This window comes from Corvus moneduloides, chromosome 6, assembly GCF_009650955.1.
Source record: "Corvus moneduloides isolate bCorMon1 chromosome 6, bCorMon1.pri, whole genome shotgun sequence".
Classification (NCBI taxonomy): Eukaryota; Metazoa; Chordata; class Aves; order Passeriformes; family Corvidae; genus Corvus; species Corvus moneduloides.
The window spans coordinates 47,501,331-47,524,825 of record NC_045481.1 but is presented as its reverse complement, the minus strand read 5'-3'; the positions used below and the strand labels follow the sequence as shown (position 1 = coordinate 47,524,825).

Genomic DNA, 23,495 nt, shown 5'->3' with positions numbered 1-23,495 from the left:
TAGGCTCCAGGTTCAGTTCCCACAGACAATCCACCCAGAGTGGTTGTCAGAGCAACCCTGGCCTTAGAGGTAAAGACTTACTGGAAATGACTTTGTAATAATTTGAGCTCACTCAGGAGAGCAGTCCAAAGTTGTGCATACACAGCCCTCTCCAGAGTGGAGTAAAACGATCTGAAATCCCACCCGGCCACCTATCTGCACAAGCCTTTACACAGAGCAGACACACAACCAAATTGTGTGTGATGAAGCAGGAAATCTTTCCCCGGCACCTTCTGCATCCTTCCTCCCCACTTTCTTTACTTCTGAGGAAACACTGTGGTGGTAGAACCTGCCAGCCCAGCAGCATCAATGTTTGGTGTTCATCCACACCAAGGGCAGCTGACACATGATCCTCTTCTACCAACATCCAACCTGTCCGAGTGGGCACTAAGCTGGGTGGTCTCTAGGACAAGCTGACCACTCAACTACCATAAACATAATGGAGTGAACCTCATGAGACAAACCGAGCTAACTCAGGAAACAAGTATCAACAAAACCAAAAAGACTGGGGTTAAAAATCACTTTGAAACCATGCTAGTGCTAAGCATGCTGTGTATTTACAGTGTATTTCAATCATGTAAGTGATCAGTCCAGTGTAACACACACCACGTTGAGATAGATGCAGCAGATATAAACTCAGTCTGATTTCATACAGTAAAAATGCATACATGCAAACAGAAATATGTTAAATGCATTCCATACAAAGCATTTCTTCTTATTATTTTAAATACGTATCTCAATTGTTTTGCCCAGTTTTGAGCCCACTTGAATATTCTAGGATTGTCCCAAATCCCAAAAGGGTCAAGAGCTCACTGACTTCAGTGGGTGTTGGGCCAAATCCTACGAGATGAAAATTCCTTTAAGGACTAGTGTTTCAGTGTGCTGTGTTTGCATTCAGTACAGAATACACCAGACTTGCACCATCCTTACAGTGTAGCTACAATATAATGTTACAGCTGAACTGCCATAAGCATAGACTGAGAAATTTAGCAGTGTGAATGATGAGCAAGTCCAAAATACAGTGTATCTATTGTCTACCTCTGCCAAGGCTCCTGTGAAGCATCACCAGCGAACATTCAGCAAGTGTGTTTTGGCCCCTTCTTACCCACTCGAGCCATTAATCATTCATCTTAATTATCTGGGTGCTATTTTGTGTTCCTCCCCCACCCACAGCGCCTGTGTGTTTGTGGTATCCATCTGTTGTTCCTAACCATATACTTGGAGTGCAGGATCTCTGAGGAAAGGGCCGTTTACTCATGACCTGTGCACAACACTTCATGCACTTTAGCCTCAGCCACCAGCTGAGACCTCACAGTATGCCTGGCCACAAACCAGACTTAAGTCATGATAATTGTGAGATTCGCTGCGTGTGCCCAGACACACACACGGACATAATCCTGCACCTGTACAAGTCCACTGGAGGCGGGCACACAGGTGCCACCTGATATCAGGGCAAGGAGGAAAGAGAGGGACAAGGAGGAAAAGCTTGGAGCATGAAATTTTAGCTGGAACTATCTTCTGCCGGCTCACCCCCTCTAGCTGCAGCCCACAGCCTCGCAGCACCACGCAGCGCAGGAGCCTCTTGCCACACTTGAGCTACAACACAGGTGCCCAGGGCATGAAAACACGTTTCTTGAATTCAACTACTGCATTGTGCACGACGTAGGGGAACATCTGAGGTGCTCTGGGGTCTGGTGCCGAACACATCGACACTTGTGTAGACTTCAGCAGGAGCAGGGTTAAGGAAATGTGTGCTTTTGCAAAGCTCACCACGTGCACTGGTGCATGGAAGGAAACAGCAATGTCAGTGAGATTGAATAAGTCTTCCCTGGCTTTAAGCTACTTCTCATTTCACAGCTTCCTTTTTTTTTTTTTTTTCTGTTGGATATAGTCAGACATAGTTTGAAATGTTACTGAAATGTATTATCATGGCATTTGTGCTTGAAATGGAACATTTAGCCGAACCTGGTCTGGAGTGAATGATTAGAAAAAAATTTCCAGAATTAGTTGTCCTCCACTGATACCATTTTCTTTTACATTTTACTAGCCAAGGTGCACTTCTCCTGATTTCCCATATTCACTGAAACGTAAGTACCAAAGCAGGCAAAGACAAGGTGATCTTTTTCCTTATTTGTACTGCAGATCAAACTAAAGCTCACCCATGTGTCCCCTGCCAGGTCCCAAGTCTTAAGCCTAGTCTCGTATTTCAAGCAAAGACAAGCAAAGTCTAGGAGACACAAAGCATCAACAAAGTTTAAGCCCTTTTGCAAATCCCTGTGCACTGAAGGGAAGACATTCCCACAGCTACGGCTAGGTGTGCCAGCTCCCTCCAAAATCCTGTTCTCTAACACCAGCCGTATCTGGAATGTGCATGCTCAGAGCTGTGGGAGCGGGTGTGTGATTCTGCAATTCAGCAAGCTCTTGCAGCTCAGTCTGATGGGTCTTCTCGCAGAAAAGGATCTTGAGACATTCTACATCGCTTATGGCACCATCTCCCATGATGAAAAAGATGACTGGAGGGTCAGTTGGAAGGGACAAGGAATTGCTTGTTCCATTAATTGACTCCCTGCATGTTTTGGGAACAAACAGAGGACTTTACTTAGAAGAGCTGTCATTCTCCTGCCAACACTGAAGATGGACCCAGGGACTTAGGGAAAAAAAAAGGTCAGGACAAGGCCTGTACAATGGGTATGTCTGGTACACTGCTAATGACTATCATCTGGGTGCAACAACGGTAGGATGAGACTATTTCTTAGCGTACACAGAGCAAAGAAAGCCCCTTAAGCAAACATACCAGTAGAACAATTAGATGGTTAATCACAACGTTGGCCACAAGAAGTTTTCCCCATTTTTTCCACTTCAAAGGAGCAGTGATTAATAAACAGTGTTAATCTTCTGGGGAGATGAGTCAGCCCCCTGCCCACGCTCGGGTTATCCTCACAGTGCTGCTGTTCAGAGCGTGAGAGTGTTCCCTGGGGAGAAGAAATACTTCATTTAGCTTGCGGTACTCCACACCAGATCTCACATCATTGCTCTCCATGGCCCTCCTTCTAGCATTCCTAGGAAGGCATCATGCATGTGGATGGGGAGGGATCCCTGACTCCTCCTACACACAGAGTATTCTCCAACTCCAGGTGAAGATAGCAGAGGAAAAGCCACTGGATGGATCAGAGGCACTACGGTAAAGTTCAGAGATTTTGGAATCTCTGTTCAGCTTTATCCATAGGACAGGAGTAGGTTGAAAGACATCAGCATTCACCATTGAGTCCATGGGATGAATCGACCACCTCCTGCTTTTTATCCAGGTCAGTTAAAAATGTACATGTGTTGGGTGACAGAGCAGACCACAAAATGGAGACAGTCCCACCTTTGTTTGTTACTTGCCCTGAAGAAATGCACCCAGACCCAGGAGGAAGTGAGCTCAAGCAGCTGAGCATGAAGGGCGCTTTGCACAAGTCCTGCCTAACACCGGAGAGGGAAAGGTCTGATCACAGATGTGCTGTGATCACGAAAGACAGACAGGTCCCACTCTTCTTTCCACCGTGAGGAACACATGCTGGCCCACGGTCGGTATCAACCTCTGCCTTCCTCTCAACGAAAGGGGGATACATCTGTGGGGAGGATGACACCAGAAGCTCAGGCAGCAGCAGACAAACACAGTGTTGCTGTTGCCTGTCTCAGGGCACACACTGAAGAGCTGAGGAGGAGAAGAGCTGAGAAAATAAAACGGAAGCCTGAGAGGACCAGCAAGTCTGCGTGCGTGTCTCTGAATTTAACAACAGGCAGGCCTCCTAGAAGGTGAACTATTTTTTCCCCTCATACAGCCTTTGCTTTGTGCTCTCACACAAGCAATAATTACAGAATCTCCTGCTTTGGTGAGCTACATCACTGGTGTGCACATATGCAGTGCCTTTGTAAAGCTACTTCTACATGCACCACCCACTGTGCCAAAGGCACTGCCACCAAGGTGACACACCCTTCTCCGTCCTGTTCCTGCGCTGTCTGTCCTCAGGTGGTCCCACCTGGTCTCAGCTGTCCTACAGGGTGCTGCCAACAAACCAGGTCTTCATCCAGTCTGTCCCACCATGGAACTGTCACAACCAGTGGAGAAGCACCGATTCACACCAGCTGCAATACTCGCCTGATGTTCTGATGTCCCTCTTGCCACCCACAATGACTGTGAGACAGACATTAGGTCTGCCGCAAATTTCCTCCCTGCCTCTGCTGTGAGGGCCCTCAGCTCCTCGGGGCATCACTGCCTGGAGTGCACTTGCTGAGCTGTGTACTCCAGAGGACATTGCACTGCAATGACACTTGTTCCTTCAGCTGCTCTCATTCTCTTCCCAGAGCTTTCCTTTCTCTGCTGGATCTTTGGGAGGGAAGGAGCCTCCACAGAAGAGCTGGCTCTGCTCAGCAGGGCCTCTGCTCATTTCCTGAGAACTTTTTGACGCGTTCCGTTTGTGACCAAGCTTGGGCTGGGATCCCAGCTGATATTTTAACTTCAGCCTCAATAGATTTCAAACTGCAGCCACTGTAAATAATTCCCTGACATGCACTCCGCCTGCTTTTTGGCACTTCTGCTTGTGTACAGTATTTTTAATATTTTTTTTAAGTTTCTTAGCATTCTCTGTGTCAGCTGTCAAGAAGAAGAGGGCATCTTAGTGAAACTGCCTGATCCTTGGTGAAGTCTGGAGACACCAGATTGGTTTGACAATTCCATGCATAATAGCAATCACATTCTCTACTTAACGAGAGACAGATAAAGTGGTGTGCCATGTTCTTGGAGATGTTTACAGGACAGAGAATACTGGAACAACCACATGGCTTCAAACCAGGGAGCAATCAACATGAGGAACCTGGTTTCAGCAGTCATCAAGACCAGAAACTAAGCAGTCTGTAAACAAAACGGGATGTAAAAATCATCTGTTCTGGGAGTCAATAAGAAATTTTACCCTCTCACGCTGCTTATTTCTAAGTCTTCTCAGAGTTGACTTATGCCTTAAGACATCAGAATTCCTCACTGAGCCTTGCAAAGTACTTCATAAGCATTTATTTAGCTTATGCTTATTTTTACATAGGCAGCCAGCTCCAATGGGATTGTTAGTGTGTTAAAGGTTTATCAATTCATTGCTAAGAAATCACCCAGTCTGGATTTTGCTTAACAAAAGTGAGAGAAATCTTGCACTTTCCTCTGTGTTTTCGTGCTTCTATCATGCCTGTCAGACAAGAAGGATTCCTCTCATGAAAAGTACAGATGGATACAGATCACCTGGTCTCAGCCTTTAGGTTCCCCCGCGGTGCAGGTGACAACACTGGGGAACACAGCACTGAAGAGGTTAACAGGCATTATCCTCTCCCTCACAACCACCTTTCCTAGCCATCACAAGGAGGATTAGAGTCTCTGGAAACAAGGATTCCACAGCAAAAAGCAATCAAAAGCGCTGCACATGCCTTTCGTTGGGTATCATCCATCCCACTGCCTTAACCTTTCATCAGGGTTCCTTTCACAGCATATAAGAGTTGTGCAGACATCTGAGGCCTCCTTCCAGGCTCCCCCTTCTCCCGGGGCTTGATCTGAAGGCAAAGAGTGGAAACTCAAAACAAACAGTAAACAAAACCAAGCTCTCCTAAGTGTAAGCCACACATTTGTTTGGAAGCTTCTTGGCTAATTTTACTCGCTGTTTCCTGCTCACTCTGGAATTTCTTTTTCCTTCTCTTTTTTTTTTTTTCTTTCCCTGACTTGGTTACAAGAAAAACCAAGTGAGGTGGGGGAACCCAGAAAAATATTAAAGGAAAAAAAAAATACTCCCTCAAGAATCTCTTGTGCTAGGTCAGGGACCTGCCCAGCTCTGTAACCATAGAGCTAATGGACACATCAGGGTAGAATTTTCTCCTTCTGCTTGTCCATCAGGTGTCTGATGGCAAACCCCTTCAAACGTTGCTACTTCCTCCAGATTGAGTAAGTAGATCTGTTTATGGATGGCCCAAGCTGAAGCCCCAGACATCTGTAGGACTTGGCTCCAAGTCAAGGTCTGATCTGAGCTATTCTAGAAATTCCAGTTTTGTCTGGCCCAGAAGTTTTTGGCCATCCGCAGAATGGAAATATGAGTGGAAACCTGTCATCCCAAGATGGGGGAATTGGAGTGAATTGTAGGCAGGCTACTTTAAGCTCTTCGGGGCGCTTCCCAATTGGCAGAAAACTAGCTTAGCTGCAAGAATCAGTAAAACCATGTTGGGTTCACACTACCCAAGATTCTAGCCTTCTGCAGAAAAATTCATGGCATTCCAGGGTCTAATGGACAGCTGAGAGAAAACTTGCCATTTATTAAAATTCAGCAGCTTTATGCTTTCAGGTTAGAGTGTGAGGACATTCCTGGTACCATGAGAGAGCTCCAAGAAGGCCTCCAACAAGCTCGAATTCCTGACACCTGTACCGGGGACATCATCTGGGCGCTCAACCCCTGTTGTGCTCAGTGTGGTTCCAGCAGACAGCAAATTAATTCTCTTCTCCAGAAACTTTGAAAAACCCAATTCAGAGGACATTTCTTTGTGCATCATAAAGAAGCAAAGAAACGCAGAACCTCTGCTCTTGTATTGGCAGCATGACTTGAGGGTCTACCAAACAGTCTGTGCCCATGATATTGAACCATTTCCTTAAGGGGATTGTAGTGCAGAAAGGAAGGCTTTTGAGGCAGCTATTTTTAAGCCAGGACTGTGCCAATCACATTGTGTTACTTCCAGTTTCAGTCAAAGGTCAAAGCATTTTGGTGTCACCTTTTTTGTATCTCCTAAAGGTTTTACTGTCCCAGGTGAGGCTGTCACAACCTTCATGTCTCCTAACCCACATTTTTCCATGATGGGAAGGATTATTTGAATGAGGATTCTCTGGCACTAGAGAAAATCTCTAAGGTTTAACTTCCTTAAAAGAAATAAACAACAGACAACAAAGCAACTACCCATACAAGGTGACTCTCCATGCATGTTATAGTTGTTTGCACAGTTAAGACATCATTAATGTACAGAGTCAGGAAGAAAAATGCCTGGCACTCAGCTGTCATTGAAGTGAAAGCACAGACAGAGCCGGCAGTGTTGAAAATTAAGGGGAATGGAGTGTGCAATGATTTTTTTCCAGGGGTGAAGGGCAAGCCAGCAACATATCAATGCCACTCTCACAGGCCTTCCAGGATGTCCTTTACTACATATTTCTGTGTCAATAGCTTCTTTCAAAGTCTGGCCACCAATAAAGAGGTGCAACTGTTTGGTCTGCCTTGGCATTATATTGCTCATGGGTTCTGGAGAAAAGTCCTAACTGAGATCCTTGAAGTACCTAAGCCTTGCAGAAATTATTATAAGCCGTTTTTCATTATCCCTGATTCATCAGCAGGGAAACTGAGGCAGCAGGAGGTAATATACAACACAGTGGTAGATGAGAAGAGAATGTCTTGCCCCAGACTTCCAGCCGTTTGGCTTTGCCTACCAGACAATGTTGGATCCTGGGTAAATAATGGAGCTGTCACACCCAAATGTTATTTTTAAACTGCGGATATTGGGTTTGGCACAAACTCCAGCAAAGCACATCACGACCGAGGGAGTCCTGACGAACAAGTGCCCTGCACAGATGGAGCTGCTTTGGGGAAACCTTGTTGTTCGCTACATTTATGCAATCAGTTGAATGGGAGCCCAGGCCCCAACCTGTCAGCTGCACAAGAGCACAGGGAGAGCCTGAACGAGAAGGACATGGCAGGACGGAGCAGTTGGCTCCTACCAGCTGCCACCTCCTCCACCCTGCTGCCCTGGCCCAGGCCGCGCCAGTCAAATCCATAGGGGGGCAGCAAACCCTTTGCAGTCATGGGACTACATTCCCAAAATGATCCTCTTCCACACTCGGTCCCTGTGCAGCTGGAGAGCCCCACGCACACAGCACCCTTTAGAAGGTCAGCATGGACTCTGCAAGCTCAGGGGAAGGAAGATGGACCTGCAAAGTCTCTTTGAACTGGACATAGGTGTCCAGTTCAGGTCAGCAACCCAGCTAGGGGGGGCACAACATGTGCCTGAGCCCATCAGTAGGGCTGCCAGGGCTCTGGAAAAGCAGACAACACACAGCTAATTTCAGGTTTTGTTATGAAAACCTACACTTCCATCTAAGACTGCCAGAACCCTTTTGTGGGTCAATGGATGCAGGCTCACTTTAAAGATTTGGGGCATGCAGGGTCCAAGATGCTTGAGGCTTTTATAATTGCTCTGGTATGTAACAGCACAAGGATGGCCACACTGGCTCAGCACAGAGCTACATACCCAGCTTCCATGGTGGTCAACAACAGGAATGGAGGAAAGAGCATAAGAAAAAAGCACACAGGGACTTAGTCCACCCCCAGGATACTCCCCTGCCTCCAGAGGTACACAGCTTCAGTCAATTTTATGGTACACCATGTCCTCATGCTCCCCTCTCACAGCTGCAGCTTTGGCACAAAGCAAACCTGAGTTTAAGAAAGAGGCCAGAACGTACATTAGTCTGTTCATGTAGACAGAGCTCAGATGCAGCAGTAGGTGAAATTGTACCCCAATGGACACAAATCTCTTGTCAATTATAACTAATTAGCCCTTTAGTGACCCTAAATCTCAGAGCACCAACTTTGCTTTGAAATCCACACTAACTGTGCCCCCTCTCTCTCTCAGATTTCTGGTCAAGCATCTCTAGAAATTTACATTCAATGCTATACTCAGTCACCCAGAAAAACTGAGAGACTGATTTGTTCTCTGGACAGGTCAGGGAGAACAGACTAGAAAGGCACACAGGTGACTTACCCAATATCCCAGAGGCAGCCAGAGGTGAAGCTGGGATTAGCTCAAGCATTTTCCACTTCTCCCCTCCCAAGCTCCAGCCCTTTCCTGCTTGATTTTGCATTCTCCACCCAGCTGTCTTTACTGAACAGTGCCTTTTAGGCAGCTGTCAGGTCTGGATGAGTGTCTCCACTCCATCGAATGGGCTGTCCCCCTCTGTGCTGTTAACCCTGATTTCCCACTGGAGTGAATGAGGAAAAAAAAGACAGATAGCTCCATGGCAGCTGGATAGGAGTTCACCTCTCCCTGTCCCTACAGCAGACAATCTTCTCCTCCTTTTCCCCTCTCCACTAACAGCTTTCCTAGAGACCCTTTTGTCTTCAGCTCCCTCCAGGGAAAAAAAATTCCTTGTTTTCCCTCTATGCTTCTAAAAAAAGAGCTAGGACTTCTAGGTCCCAATTCCTTCAACAACACAGTGTTAACCCAGAGAGTGGTGGACAGGTGACAAACAGGTCAGCCCTTTTTTCTACTTTCCTCCTTAGAGGCAAAAAAATAAAAACTTTAAAAATCAGTTCTACCCATTCCTGTAAACTTCTCCATCTTAACACAGACATTTCCCCTTCCTCAGCCCCGGAGCACCCTCTCTGCTTGCCTCCACTGATAACACCCCAGACTAAACAACTCTATCCCCTTTCAGTGGCTCACCTGCCTGCTCTGGCTACTGCCTGCCTGAGCTCAGGGAAGAGGCACCCGTTGCTAAGCTGTACAGGGGAGAAAAGCCCCGAGGGGAGGAGAAAAAAAAAAAAAAAAAATCCTGCGAAGTGAAAAGAAAGGAAAAGGGAAAGGATTTGGTAGCAGCTTGAGAAATGGACCAGCAGGTGCAGGGAGATGCAGCCCTAACAGAAGAGGGCCTTATATAAAGGCCTCAACTGTGCTGGCTCTTAGCAGAGGGATGCCTGCCATCCCCAGATTTATCTCAACAACTCTGCAGCAGTAACCTATCCAGCCATGTCTCTTTCTCCCTTTGCCTTACAACAGCACAGCATCCTTCCCCCAGGATCCCAAACAGTGAGGTGTAAAAAGCCTTCTGTTGGGCCCAGCTGTCAAATGCCCAGGTCAAATGTATAAACAGAAGGGAGACTGCCTGATCCCAACACAAACCTCTGTGATCAGTGCTGAGGTGTGTCAGATTAAATGATTTTGTGATCACCTCTGGCCATGAGGACCCAAGCACTGAGGGAGGTGATGGGAATCCACACAGGAAGCTTGCAAAGCATTTGCCTGAAGATATCTAACTTGCAATTCTCCAAGACTTCACAAGCAGAAAACTACCCTGAGAAATATTAAAACAACAAACCCTGAGCTCTGAGGTTTAAATAGCAAAGGTAGGGCTTGATAAAATTTTCCTTGGTGTTACTGCCCATAGTGGAGAATGAGGCTAGCTACCTGGTGGATGGAGGGGAAAACAGCCTCCAGAACTCAACTGCGACAAAACCTGGGGCTGGATCCAAGAGGAGCGCTGTACAGAGTCCTCTGCAGGGAAGGAAGGTTTATCAAGGTCTTTTCTGTCTGCTCGGAAGCTGGTTTCGATCGACAAAGGATTCCCTTGCCTTACCCCAGTAACACAATGCTCCATCCCCGTTCCCTTCCCTGCCAGTTTGCTCTAATAAAAAGCAGAATTGTGCCTGAAAAGCATGTTGTGCAAAGATGGCCCCGCCAAGCAGTCCAAGAGATGCACTCGCCAGCAGCCAGTCAGACACACGCATACCCCAATCCCTCGCTCGCCTGTAAACAAGACAGATCGCTTTCTCAGCTGCTGTGTAGGAATTTCAAGCTGCTGTGGAAGAAACGTCTCTCCTCCTGGGTTTTGGTGCTGTGTTCGAGGTGATCTGGAAGGGCAGCCTTGCAGAACTACCTGTCTTTGCAAATCTGAGGTCCTGACACCTCCTGGTCTGTGAAAGCTTTTAATGGATGCCAGTGTTTTAATTTCAGACTCTAACATTTGAGTGATCTTCACCTGAACAACCACACAGGTCAGCACCAAGCAGAGGTCACCTCAGTAGCATTCATGTGACACCTGGCAGAGTCACCCCAGTATTAGAACAACACCTCAAATGGTGCAGCAAGACCTTGCCATCATATGAAGCAGGCTTAGTTAAGTTAAGCACTTAAAATGTCATGCTTCTCAGACGCCAGATATTTAACACATTTATTATACTAAGAATTACAAAGGGGCTGAAAGGAAAGTGAGGGATGGTTTCCTCCAGGGCTCTCCTGAGTAACTACCAACAGAAAAGCTTTGACAGAGTCAGACAGAGAGAGTAAAAGCCTTGACAACAGCCATTTCCACCATGCTACCAGTTCACAGCCCAGGGTGTAACATTGAAAACCATTCAGCAGCATCTGCCAGAGAGAAAAGAGGAATGAATTCTGCTGAATCCAGACCCAGTGCCACTGTAATGCATGACAGAAAATCAATGAGGCAGAGAACAGCCTCCAAATTATTTGTAGTGATATGGGACACAAACATGAAGCAAGACAACCAAGTGGCACAAGACCTCCCTGGTGAGGAACACCTGCACAGACAGTGGCAAGCAGCATGAAAACTTGGCAGGACAATGAGTGCTCCCTCCCCAGGCGGGCAGAGGAAGAGGAGGGGGCTCTGAGCTATGCACACTCCCAAGCACTGCTGCCAGCCCAGAGCAGTCTGCTCTCTCCAGTCGCTAATGGGGATGGAGTCACTTCAACAATGCAGAAGAGATGCTCCAGGACCATGTGCCAAGCTGCATAGCACAGGGACAGGCTCACAGGAGCTGTGTCCTCTCACTCAGGGCAGCCAAGATCTCCCTGTCCCTCAAGGGCTACCAGCAGAGGAGTAGCTGCCCATCACCTGGAGGTGGGGACAGTGGCAAGGAGGGGCAGAGACTTGTGTGCAACATAATGGCAGCGCTAGGCAACACCAAAACCAGCATAAAATTAAGAATCATCAGACAATTTGCTCTGATGCACACTCCAGGCCTGGATCTCAGACCCATGGCAGGCAGCCATGGCCAGCTGAAGGTTAAGGGAGGAAGGCTGGGGTAGCCCAACTGCAGAAGCTGTGAGGACCCAGAGCAGCCCTGAGAAATTGACATCTTTCTTTTCCCTCCAATCCTTTCTGGCTTCCCTCCCTGCTCCTCATCAGCAAGTGTATCTCAGCAGTCAGGAACAGATCAAAGCCCTCCGTCCACAAGCCAACTCTCCTCCCATGGGACAAGCCCCAAGGCATGCTGCAAAGGGCACTTTTCCCCTCCAGCCACCCTCGGCTGCAAGCAGGCTGTTCCCTCTCTTTCATCTCCCTGTTTGATTTTCCTTGCTCTGGTTCTTAGAGCTTGAAGTCAGTGGACTGTTCGTTAAAAGAGAGGGAAAACAAGCCATCCCAATGCTTGAATAGCTTTACAGCGAGATTCCTTCGTGGAAAGCATGACTGAACGTAACAGGAAAGGTTCTCCCTGAGAGGTTTTTTAATCTAGCTTTGAAACATCGGTGAGGGTTATACCCTGGGTTTTATTATACTGCCTATAGCAAGGAGTGTTCTAGGAGCAATCTAGGCATTTTATAGGTGCCTGGCCAGCGTCACCAGTTCCACCCATCCAAATATCACAAGACACATTCAAAATATCGAGAGACCAGCTTTAAATAATCACAAGCCCTTTATTATTTAAAACTCCAAAAGACAGACCTTCCTTTCTTTGCCATCTGTTTTTCTGAGGTTTTAAGATTTATGTCATCAAACTCTGCGTGTATAAAGGCGCGGTTTGGTTGCTTTTTTTCTGAACTCAAACGTACAGATCTCATATAAATCCTTTGACCCCAGGACCTTAGTCTTTGGAGGATAAAAAGCATCAAATACAGGAAGATTCCCTCAGAATTGACGACCCTTGTTGCTAGTTTCCTTCCCAATAAATTTTTTTGCATCTTTCTGACAGCAGGTCACAGGTTGCTCTAATCATATGGCCACAGCTATCTAGGAGGGGAAAGCATTTGGGACAAGGTTTTGAAGAGGAACACTCATGGACATACATCATAATAACAAAGTTGACACGTTCACCCAAAGGGTATCTCTCCTTCCGTTATTTCAAGACACATCATGCATGATAAGATTAGTACACCACACGCATCCTCTTAGTATTTGGGTGTGCCTATTTTCCTCTCAACATTGCAATGGCACCACTGATAACAGGAGAACTCAAGCTGGACTCTGCTCTCACTTCTGGTACTGTCCTACCAGAGAGCTCCACAAATTGTCCAGCCTTACACTGGTACAATGAGCATAAAATCCACTCTGCCCTGGATAACACTGCTAAACCTGGCCACAAACAGGACACCCACGTGCTTTAAACAGGATTAAGCATTGCCTAAACTGTGCAGTCCATCTTCAGAAGTTTACAGGCAGGTGCTGTAACAAGACCTAGGCAGCACAAAGCAGACACATAATGCTGTCTTACTCCATAGGCTGGGGATCTGCCCAAAAAATAGAAACCAACAAGGCACAGGGGAAAAGGGAAAAGGGAAAAGGGAAAAGGGAAAAGGGAAAAGGGAAAAGGGAAAAGGGAAAAGGGAAAAGGGAAAAGGGAAAAGGGAAAAGGGAAAAGGGAAAAGGGAAAAGGGAAAAGGGAAAAGGGAAAAGGGAAAAGGGAAAAGGGAAAAGGGAAAAGGGAAAAGGGAAAAGCTGTGACTGAACTGGTTTTTATTTCCCTTTGATCTGCCTGACTCTCCAGGAGTCACCAGTAACCAGGAGTAATTTATTATAAGCTTTAGGCTGCTCTGATTTATTCTGGGAGCTGAAGCCAGGTGCAAGGAAGTTCAATAGCCAGCATTTCTTGGCTTTCATCAGGGGGAGCAACACACTAAACATTACAAATCCCCAGTGTGGCATGTTTTGGGCTTTGATAGAATGGGCAAAGACAGCATATTCAGAAAGCAAGTAAAAAGGAATCAAGACTTTTTTCAAGTAGGATGCACAAGCTGCTTATTGAGAGTCCTTTTTCTAGCTGCAGGTCCCTACCCTGGAAGGGCACTCAAATCATGCTGCGGCATCAGCAACAGAAAAGTAAAAAACACTGACAAAATTGAGAGTAGAAAACAATAACCTTGATGACTTTGAAAAGGAAGAGAATGAGGTGGAGCTTCCCCATCTATTTTCAATTTCCTGACATGACATGCAAAAAAATGGACAACTCAAAGTTTGATTCAGAGAGCAGAACTGAAGAAGTTATTCATTATCAGCAGGACTGATTGGAAATTCAGCTACTGGCTGGGCTTTTTCTTACACTTACAAATTGTTCACAAACAGATCCTAATTTTTCCCAAGTGAATCTACAAATTTCAAAACTATACCCCAGCAGGTTAGGAAGTACACAAATATAATGGTCCAGCGGCACCTACCTCCCTTTGACTTCTTTTAATAACTCAGCCTTCACCAGCCCATTGAACAAACCCAGCTGCTCTCTTGGAGCTACTCACATGCCTTCCACATGGATTTTCACTTTTTGCTGTTCAGGGTATGTGACTGCTCATCTGCACTACATGGTTTGATTCTACAGCACAAATGGATGACCAAAGACTTCTAACACAAGACAACAAGCAAGGCTGAATGATGAAGTCACAGTTCACATTTTTTTGGACAAAACAAGCTTTTGTGCTAAAGTTTGCGAAGCCTTTTAGATTCATAAACATTTTCCCCGCTGCCCAAAGGTCATCAGCATACGCATAAATAACCAATAATATAACTCAATGGAGATCAGCAAAGCCAAGTCAAATTGAGAGTTTGCCAACATGCCCACAATACTGTTTACTCCATTAGTGCACCAGACCCTGCAACGGAGCACTTGACTCTGTCCCTTCAAAATTAAATGAAAGAAATGGGAAAAAAAAAAAAAGCAGCAAAGAGAAACCAAAATCCATCTGAATGAGTCAGAACACCATGTGATGCCTGTCCCCTTGCAGACCACTCTGCAGCATGTGCTTCCACCAGCCTGTATATGAGATGTCAAACAATTCAGTCTATAAACCCACTTTATTATAAATACTAGCATCCTGTCCCGGTGGATTTGAGGTTGATTTTTTTTAAGTTTTAATTCAAGCCTAGCTTCATCAAAACAGCAATGTTACGATATTCCAGAAGCAAGTGGGTTTGATTTCAAGCTTGCCAAAAGGCAGAGGGAGGGAGAGAGTAACGAGGAACAGCTAAATCTTTTCGCTTTCTCTCCTCAGCACCATTGCGAAATCTTTCTCCAAAACATAAGAATGAAGTCAAGTTTCCATGTTTGAAACAAACCACAGTGTGTTATTGTACTACACTTCTGCAACGGGGAATATAGGTCAAGAACTTTTGGACCTTTCAGATTTTAAGGTATACAAACTCTGGCAGCATTGCTATCTGTACTTTTCCTTTCCCTGTCTTCCCCCTACCTTTTTTCTCTCCACCCCTGCTCTTCTCTTTCCACTCTGTTCCTTTTCCCCTTGCCTCTTGCTTTCCCTTTTCCCTTCTCTCTTTCCTTTTCCTCTCCCTATCCTATCCTAATACTGGAAAGCTGCTACAAGATGCAGCTTCAAATCAAAGGCCCTGGAAAGCTCCCTTATGTTTATCGACACATTTTCCACTCTTGGGTTTTTATCCAGTGAGATCCAAAAAATGCATATGTGTGTGCCGATGAGCATGCATAAGTGTCTGCACGCACACGTAGCGTGTGAAAACACATGAAAAGCATGTTTGCGTGCATGTCCTTATGCTTGCAGGTTATTCTTTTTTCCCCCTTCTGCAGCCTTAGGGAAATTTGCAGGCTGGATGCTGCAGGCTAGCTCTGTGCATTATGAAGCGTGTCAGGATGAATAATGGGGGCAAGTGGCTCTGCCAGCGGGTCAGGGAACAGCAACTGCGTAAAAAGGCGGGATTGTCCAACAAGCACACGCAATATCGGCTGGGGTTTGAAACCCGCGGCCAGACAGACACCAAGATCCAGTTGGAGACTCCAGGGCCAGGAGAAGCACCTTGCCCATTTCTGCTGACCCCTAGCAAGGGTGTGAATTACAGATTGCCACCCAGGAATACCAGTAACTTTTTCCCAGCAGCTCAAAGTACAAAAGCACTTAAGCAGATGTTTAAAATCAAGCTGCGCCTTGGACCTTGTAACAGACTGAGCTTGGTCTCATTGAGCTGGATGATCAGGGGCAGATCTTTTGCTCGTAAAAACCCCTTGATTTTAACTGTTTGCTTGATAATCATTTAGATGAAGATCCAGGCACAATGCTGACACCCAAAACAGGGCTATCAGCTGGAAAGGAATGACTGTGTCCTAATAAAGAGGTGACAGGCTCTTCCTGAGACTTTCAAGGGTATGTTTCCTGGAAATCATTTTCATACATACCTTTACTCCAGTTAATGAAAGATGAACATGCTTCACTCAATATTTCAAACCATTTGCACAGGATACATTTGAGAGTTCAGCATAAAACTTCTTGGGCCCAAAGTTTGCACATGAAAGGCTGGAAAAAGCAGTAGAGAAAAACACTAAGGAAAGGTTAGCACAAGAAACAGAGCACAGAGAAAAATCCAAATGAAAAGATACATTCAGTCTATACAGTATTATACCCACAAAGGACATTACATGCCAGGAGCTAGAAGTCCCATAAATGCCAAAATCCAGGTTATTCATGTAGCAGTAGCTGGTTCCCTTCAACATGGTGGTTGTGACACAGCCAGTTTTTTCTACAGGATATCCCCAATCATTCTTCCCTGGCACCCATCCAAGTCCAAATTTTTCTGCCTGTCTCCTACAGCCTTTGTTCTGCCTCATTCTGTGCAGTTGCCTCCACAACTTAGTTTCTCATCCTCTAGGACTTTGTCTTTCTTGAATTTCGAACCTCTGCTTACCATCCTGAAGTTCCTTGCCCCATCAACAGCCTCAGTTGCCTTCCCTCCTCACATGTGCACTCCCGATCTCACATCTCATTTTCCATCCATACAGTTCCTTTCCTGGTATCAGTCTCCTCTTCCCTTCTGGCTTTCAGTAGCATTTCAAGTCCCAGGCCTCCTGCTACTCCTCACTTCCCCCTTTGTCTTCCCATGCCACACTTGTTATGTCCAGCTGCTCCCTTTGCTGCCTTCTCCACCACATTCAGCTCCCAGCGCTCCTTCTGCATTTGAAGGCTGATTGCACACCTCCTCCCTGCCTCCTGGGCACCACCAGAACTGAAGCCACCAAGACTGCAGGAAAGACAGACAGCTTTTTCACCACCTCCCTAGAATCATGGTGCCTTGAGAGTCATTAGGAAGGTTCAGGGATGAAATATGCTCTTGCTTTTGGGATAAGCACCACAGTGATGCACTATTCAAGTGGACTCATCAAAGCATTTACCAGACTCTCATCACCACAAGCAGACTAAGATATATTTTTGGTTTTCTTTTCTCCAAAACATATAACACAGCTGAAACCAATCAACTTTTCATAGGAAAAACAGCAGGCTCTTCCTCAGTCTCAGAGGGTTGAACTCATCTGTCTAAAAATGAGGAGTCTGTTTTAAACAATTTTTCTAAACTACCTCTGTCATGAACCCCCAGGATGCAATTCATTTCACTACTATTAGGTACCTATTTTCAGATGGGCTGATTGAACACCCTCATCTTTCTCCACAGAGGATAGAGAAAGCTTAGGTCAGACAAATTACCTGGAATAAACACCTAATAAACGGCCAGCACTAAAAAAGGGGTGAGTTCTACCCCCTGGTGATTCCTCAATGACATCTCAGACTTATTCAGAAAGAAGAAATCAGCTGCCTTGTGAAGCAAAAAAAAAAAAAAAAAAAAAAAAAATTAAAAAAAAATTCTTGCATTTTGGCTTTTTTCAAACACAGAAGAAAAAATAATGGAATTTTTTCCTCATCTTGTTCCTGGAAATGAGTGAACTGTTTCAGATTACACCATCCCAAGAAAAATCTATCCTGAGTCACACATGGGGCACCATAAATGACAGTCAGAACAGTTTGAGATTGGCAGGATCATGAGCAAATGAATACAGTGTTTTATCATAAGTGTTGAACAAAATCCCAAGAGATACTAGTCCCATTTACACCTCAAGTAGGACGCAAGGACGCAACTCTCCGTTGCTTTGATTTGCAATTTTTCTTCAATGTCACCTCCATTTCTCTTCAGAGAGAAGGTGGTGTGAAGATGGTTGTGTTTTCCTTTAAATGTCCCTTTTGAGAGGGGGATGGAGAAGAGAAAGGGGAGGTAGAGTTGCTAAAAAACTTGGAATTCAGTTACAGGAAAAAATGTGCCTGAAAAGCTACTTTCCAAAGCCAAGAGCTTCACAAGATTCAACAGTTCTTCCAGGACTATAGGATATACAGATACATATCACTCACAGTAACATTCTGCAGGCTCCAGACTCCACCAAATTATCAGGCAGGCTTTCCAACAATTAATGAGGGGGCTGTCAAATATTTAAAACAGAGCACAGTGACTCCTTCCAACACAGCCTGCAGAGGTGCACAGCACATCTGCATATTTTAGCATGGGGAAAAGAGTGAAATTTTTTTCTTGTATGAAACTAAAAGATAGTACGACCAAGGAAACAACATTCCTCCTTGCTCCCTTCTGAGCTAGGTCAGTACAGTAAATAACAAAATGCAAAACTGCAGGCCCACCCCTGCCTTCAGCTTCATCAGGAGAGGAGATCTGGCCCTAAGCTCAGGTTTTTTGTTGGCAATGGCTTTGCCAGATACTTGGCATTACTCTGCAGCACTTTGGCCCATTGGCAACACAAGCACTAGCTAGGAGAAGCTATGGGAAACCTATTCCTAGAATGAATTCAAAAAAGACAAAGAGCAAGAAAGAGCCCACTTTGTTGCCTTTCTGTTCATGGAGATGGCAGCGAGGATACCCCAGAAAAACACCCAGCCACAGTAGTGAGTCCTACCCGTGTCTTCGCTGGGTATCTGTCCCTTGTTACTAGTAGGAAATGGAAAGTTCACAACATGCTGGGCACTTCTGGGTGCTATCAGACAATATCAGACAGCTTTACACATGCCTTGCCAAGGCAGGACAGCCCTGACTTTCAACAGCAGCTGTCTACAAGCTGCTCTGGCAGCCAAGACTCAGCTCCCAACCCTCTTAGCCCTTCTTAGACCCACAATTGGTCTCCTTCAGTAGGAAGGCTTCCCCTACACTAAGGGACACCCAACAACATTACAGGGGAAGGTGGAGAACCCGGGAAATCCTTAGATGCTGGCTCATGGCAGGTTTGAAACACTTCTGCTGCACAATAACAGAGCAAGACAAGAGGTGTGTGGGTAAAAGTCCAGAGAGCTGTGTTGGGTGAAAGGAGTAGATGTCTGGGAGAGGGGAACACCCACCAACACGACAATCTTGCAACTAGTGAAAAAGCTTTGCATATGACCCTTGCCAAGAAATCCCTTTTGGAGGAATAAACCTGTTCTTCTAGCAGTCTTCCCCTACCAACCTTGGCTCTACACTCTGTGGCTGGTCCAAAGCATTTGCTTTGGAAGATGTGGCCTTTGACAATCAAATTACCAGACACTTCAGGTTTTATTGCAAGCCCTCCTGTCTTAGAAAGAGCTAATGAAGATCCCACTGTGCTCCTGGGCCTGTGAGCTCCAACACCTCATACTTGTGGCTTGTTGGAGAGTAGGTCTGCTTACAGCAGCCGCGCTTTGCAGCCTCACCCCACCCTCTCTGTAATACCACAGCCTCAGAGAAACCCTCTTTCTGACTCACAGCAGACACTTCTTTTTCTCTTCTCTTCCCTTTGTCTTTTCCCCTGCATAGTTTTCTGACTAACATTCAGAAAAGGGGTTTTGCCTCCCAGAAAACAGGCAGGGCATTTCCCAAGGGCTGCCAGCTGCAAGCACGGGATAACTTCCATTCCTGTCTCGACAACCAGCGTCAAGGTGTGGGTGTGTGGGGATAGGGTGCAAATCACCAGAATGCCACAGCTGTTCTTCAAGCTTTCACAGGCTGTGCCTGGGAGGCACATGGTGGGATCTGGGACCCACAGGCCCAACAAGAGGGTGTCTCCAGATCCTAGTACCCTCCAGGGCAGTACTGCCCGTCCTTTTCCCAGCTCTGCTGGCAGATTTTCTCCCTGGCTTTGGGAGAGATGCAAAATGGCTAGATCACCACTTACCTTGCTCAAAGGCACTGGTTGCTCACCTAAAGGTAAGCCCAGATCTCCCTTCACCGTGCTCTTAGAGTTGCCTGGAAGCAAGAGAGCCACATGCTGTGTCTATGTCCTACTTTTTGACATCTTCGAGCCTCCCAGATCTGCTCTGATTTTTATGTCCTTCTACACTTCCCTGAAAGGAATTTTCATTATGCAAGACCAGGGAGTTGTGGGAAAAGCCAACACACTAATTTTAAAAGGCAAGAGCAACATCTTCAAGCTTTTTGGTAATCACTCCAAATTCCCCTTTGTATGAACTTTGGTTCAGAGCCTCCCTACTTCCCATTGCTAAAGTCGGGGACCCTCTTCATCCTCCAGAAACTGTGCAGCTTGCTCCTTACACCAGTGTTGGGGAAACCTGCCCAGCTGAGTGGATAAAAACTCAGCAAGGGCAGAACTGCCACAAAGCAGGGGAACTCATGGAGTTTTGCAGCCAAGCTCCACCATGACTGTCACAGGGGCAGGTCACTGTCCTGAAGGTCACCCCTTGATTCTGTTCTATCCAGAGCATATGAAGAACTGGAGGCAGAAGGAGGTCTCTACCCGTTCCCAGAGGGGCTTAATCCCAATCCCTGCACTACCCTCCTAGAGGAGCACAGGCTGCAAAGGAGAGGCTGTCAGGAGAGGACTCCCCAGCCACACACTGTGGGCATCTGTACCACAGGGAGGCTGTTCCTCCTCAACAACAACCACAAAGAAAAAAAAAAAAAAAAAAAAAAAAAAAAAAAAAAAAAAAAAAGGCAATTTTTCTTCTCCCCCTGCTCCTCCCTCCTTCCAGAAAGTCTTGGTTTCATCCCACTGTGGAACAAAAACAAATGCTCTAAACCGCAACATTTTTCACAAACCGGAATTTCTTGCAGTCTGGCCAGCCTTGGTGGATCAATACCAGGCATTTCTTTCCTCCTCTGCTCTGGCCTTTCCCTTCCAGCCTCCTCCCCCCCACCCCACTCACCGAGGGGAATAAGGGAGCCGGAGGTGTCAAACGGAGGAGTCGGGAACACTCCAGCTTGGTTTTAAAAGGGACAGAAAAAACACTGGTGTCAGCCGGAGCACCAGGGCAGGCGCTGAGACCTTGTTTTGGATTTTGCAGAGACTGTCCCTGGGGAGAGCTGTCTTTTTTTTTTTTTTTTTTTTAATGCATGGTTTTGTTTGTAAGTTAAAAGTCTCGGGATTTGCAGTCTTTGAAGCATGGTCAGTCTGCCAGATGGAATTAGTCAGTGCCTTTCTGTCGGAAATCCCAGGCATATGAAGCGGGATGGAAGGACAGCATTTTTCTCATTTACCAGGAAACCCCCTGCGTTGACACCCACAAATTCAGCCAGAGAGCTCCACGGGACCCAAAAGCATGCAGGATTGAAGGCAGGAAGGCAAGCAGAGGCCCAAAGCTTTCATGTGCATTGATCGGTATGGCACCAATGAAGGCAATGGCCCCCAAGCAGATTTACACGGCTGAAGATCCAGCCCAGATGTTTTTGCTGGTCCTTGCCTGAAGCTATAAGATGTCAGCGGAGTTTCCTCTGCTTAAAAGTGGTGCTGAATTTGGCTGTCCCTGCCTCCGAGTCACACCATCTTTCCATTTCTTCCCACCATGGCCTGTTTCAAATCTTCCTATTTGTGGACTCCTCACAGTGACCACTCTCGCTCCCAGGTGAGCAGTCTCTTTTTCCCATATTCCTGAGTGAGCTTTTGCCTTCCTTCACACACACCCTCAATCTCACATCTAAGCCCAAGAACCCAAGTGTCATCTCTGGCATGTTACCAATCAATTTTCTCCTCTCCTATTTGTCTCTTTCCTGAGCCCACCGTTTGAGTGGGGCTCAACTATTCAACCACTGAGTCTTTCCTGAGCTCCCCATGTCTCTGCTAAAAGCTTCAGGTCATTCCTCAGGCAGTCCCCTGACAAAATTACACTTGGAGAACATCCACTTATTTCTACATCATCCGAAACACCACCCAAGAAGAGAGTTAGTACCACTTGTTCCAAACATGAAATGTATGGATGACAGCCCATCATAAAAACATCAGTGGATGTGGGAAGAGCTCATGAGTGCTAGACTGGAACTGACAGTCTCCTTACAAGAGAGACCAGAGCTAATCACCCACCAGCTGAGACCTCAGCTTCATTTCTCACAAGGGCTGGAGGGGGCGGAGAGGCTTGGTGTGGTGTCGGTGCACAGTGGTGCTATCAAAGCAACCGTGCAGACAAATGCATAGAGACAGTACCTTTCACCTCTGAACTCTCCAAATCTCTCACTCAGCAGCATGATGGTTACAGCATCAGGGTGGTCCAAGAAGCACATCACCTTAGTGACCAGAGTGCTCAAATACTTGAGGAATGTATGGATCTCTGTGAGTGAGGGATGCGTTTCAGGGGTGGATCTCTGAGCAAGGTCTGTTTTAACAAGGCAAGAGCCAGTATCTCAAGAGCAACAAGCATGAGGCAACAAGCATATTCAATTTATTACAGGTTTTATGCTAAATAACAGAACAACCAAAATCAAGGCCAGTTTTTGAAACCTTTTTCAAAAGCCTTGCAACTTCTCTACCATCACACTAGCAGCAGCCAGCCTGTGGGATAAATGCTGGCTATCTGCAGGGATGAACATCTTCCTTCCAGCTCTTATCACCCTCTGTACCAGGTCCTCTTAAACCCCCAGTACATCCACAGAGTAACACTGCCCTGTGGTGATTAAATGCAGTTCCAGCCACCTGAACATCCACACAGCAAAGTCACCTGCGCCACAGGAAGGTAAAAAACAATGCCAAAGAGCTGGAACCAACTCACAGCCCTTGCCAGCACTGCTCGTGGTACTGGTGAACATCACAAAAAAACCAAGACCAGTCAAAGCAAACAAAACTTATTTCCACCACTCAGAATACAAGGCAAGTCAACAGCTCCATCCACCTTTTTCCATCAGGTCTATCCATGAGCCCAAACTGTTGCTGCTTCAATTCCTTGCTCCTCATGGTGCCTTCTCTGGGCCCCTGCTGTGCCACTGCTGGAGCCTGACGAGTTCTGCATCTTTAAATTCTGACTCAGAGCACAGACAACTGTGTTAGGAAACTTCAATCTCCAAAACCACCAAAGCAGATTTCCAAAGGAGGCAACAGTGTGCAGCTGTCACCTGGGCTATTTGTTACTACAGGAGTAAGTGCTGGGGCTTGCTCAACTGAGCAAGAAATGCATGCTTGGAGTGGGTAGAGCAGAAGCTGGACTCCTACCTTTTGATGACATTCTGGCTGCTCAGAAAGACATGGCACTGCAGAGCACAGCATTTGGCTTTCACCCACCTCACATCTTCCCTCCATCTTCCAGCCTCCCAAACAGCCTGGCCCCACCCATACAAGGAGTCACAGAGGCACAGAAGGAGTAAGGTTGGAAGGGACCACCGTGGGTCATCTGGCCCAACCTCCCTGCTCAAGCAGGGCCATCCCAGAGCACATTGCACAGGA

At 46.3% G+C, this 23,495-nt stretch overlaps 1 long non-coding RNA gene across 2 annotated transcripts in view; it reads right to left on the bottom strand.

The window, feature by feature from the left end:
* Window positions 1–16,365, bottom strand: part of LOC116445869 — a 121,936-nt gene extending 105,571 nt beyond the window's left edge. The window contains exon 1 of one of the 2 annotated variants that reach the window (XR_004240916.1): window positions 16,230–16,365. This is a non-coding gene — a long non-coding RNA (uncharacterized LOC116445869). Of the gene's footprint in view, window positions 1–2,833; window positions 2,987–16,229 lie in introns of those variants that run through there. The other variant, XR_004240917.1, reaches the window with a different exon arrangement.
* Window positions 16,366–23,495: the final 7,130 nt, after the last annotated feature.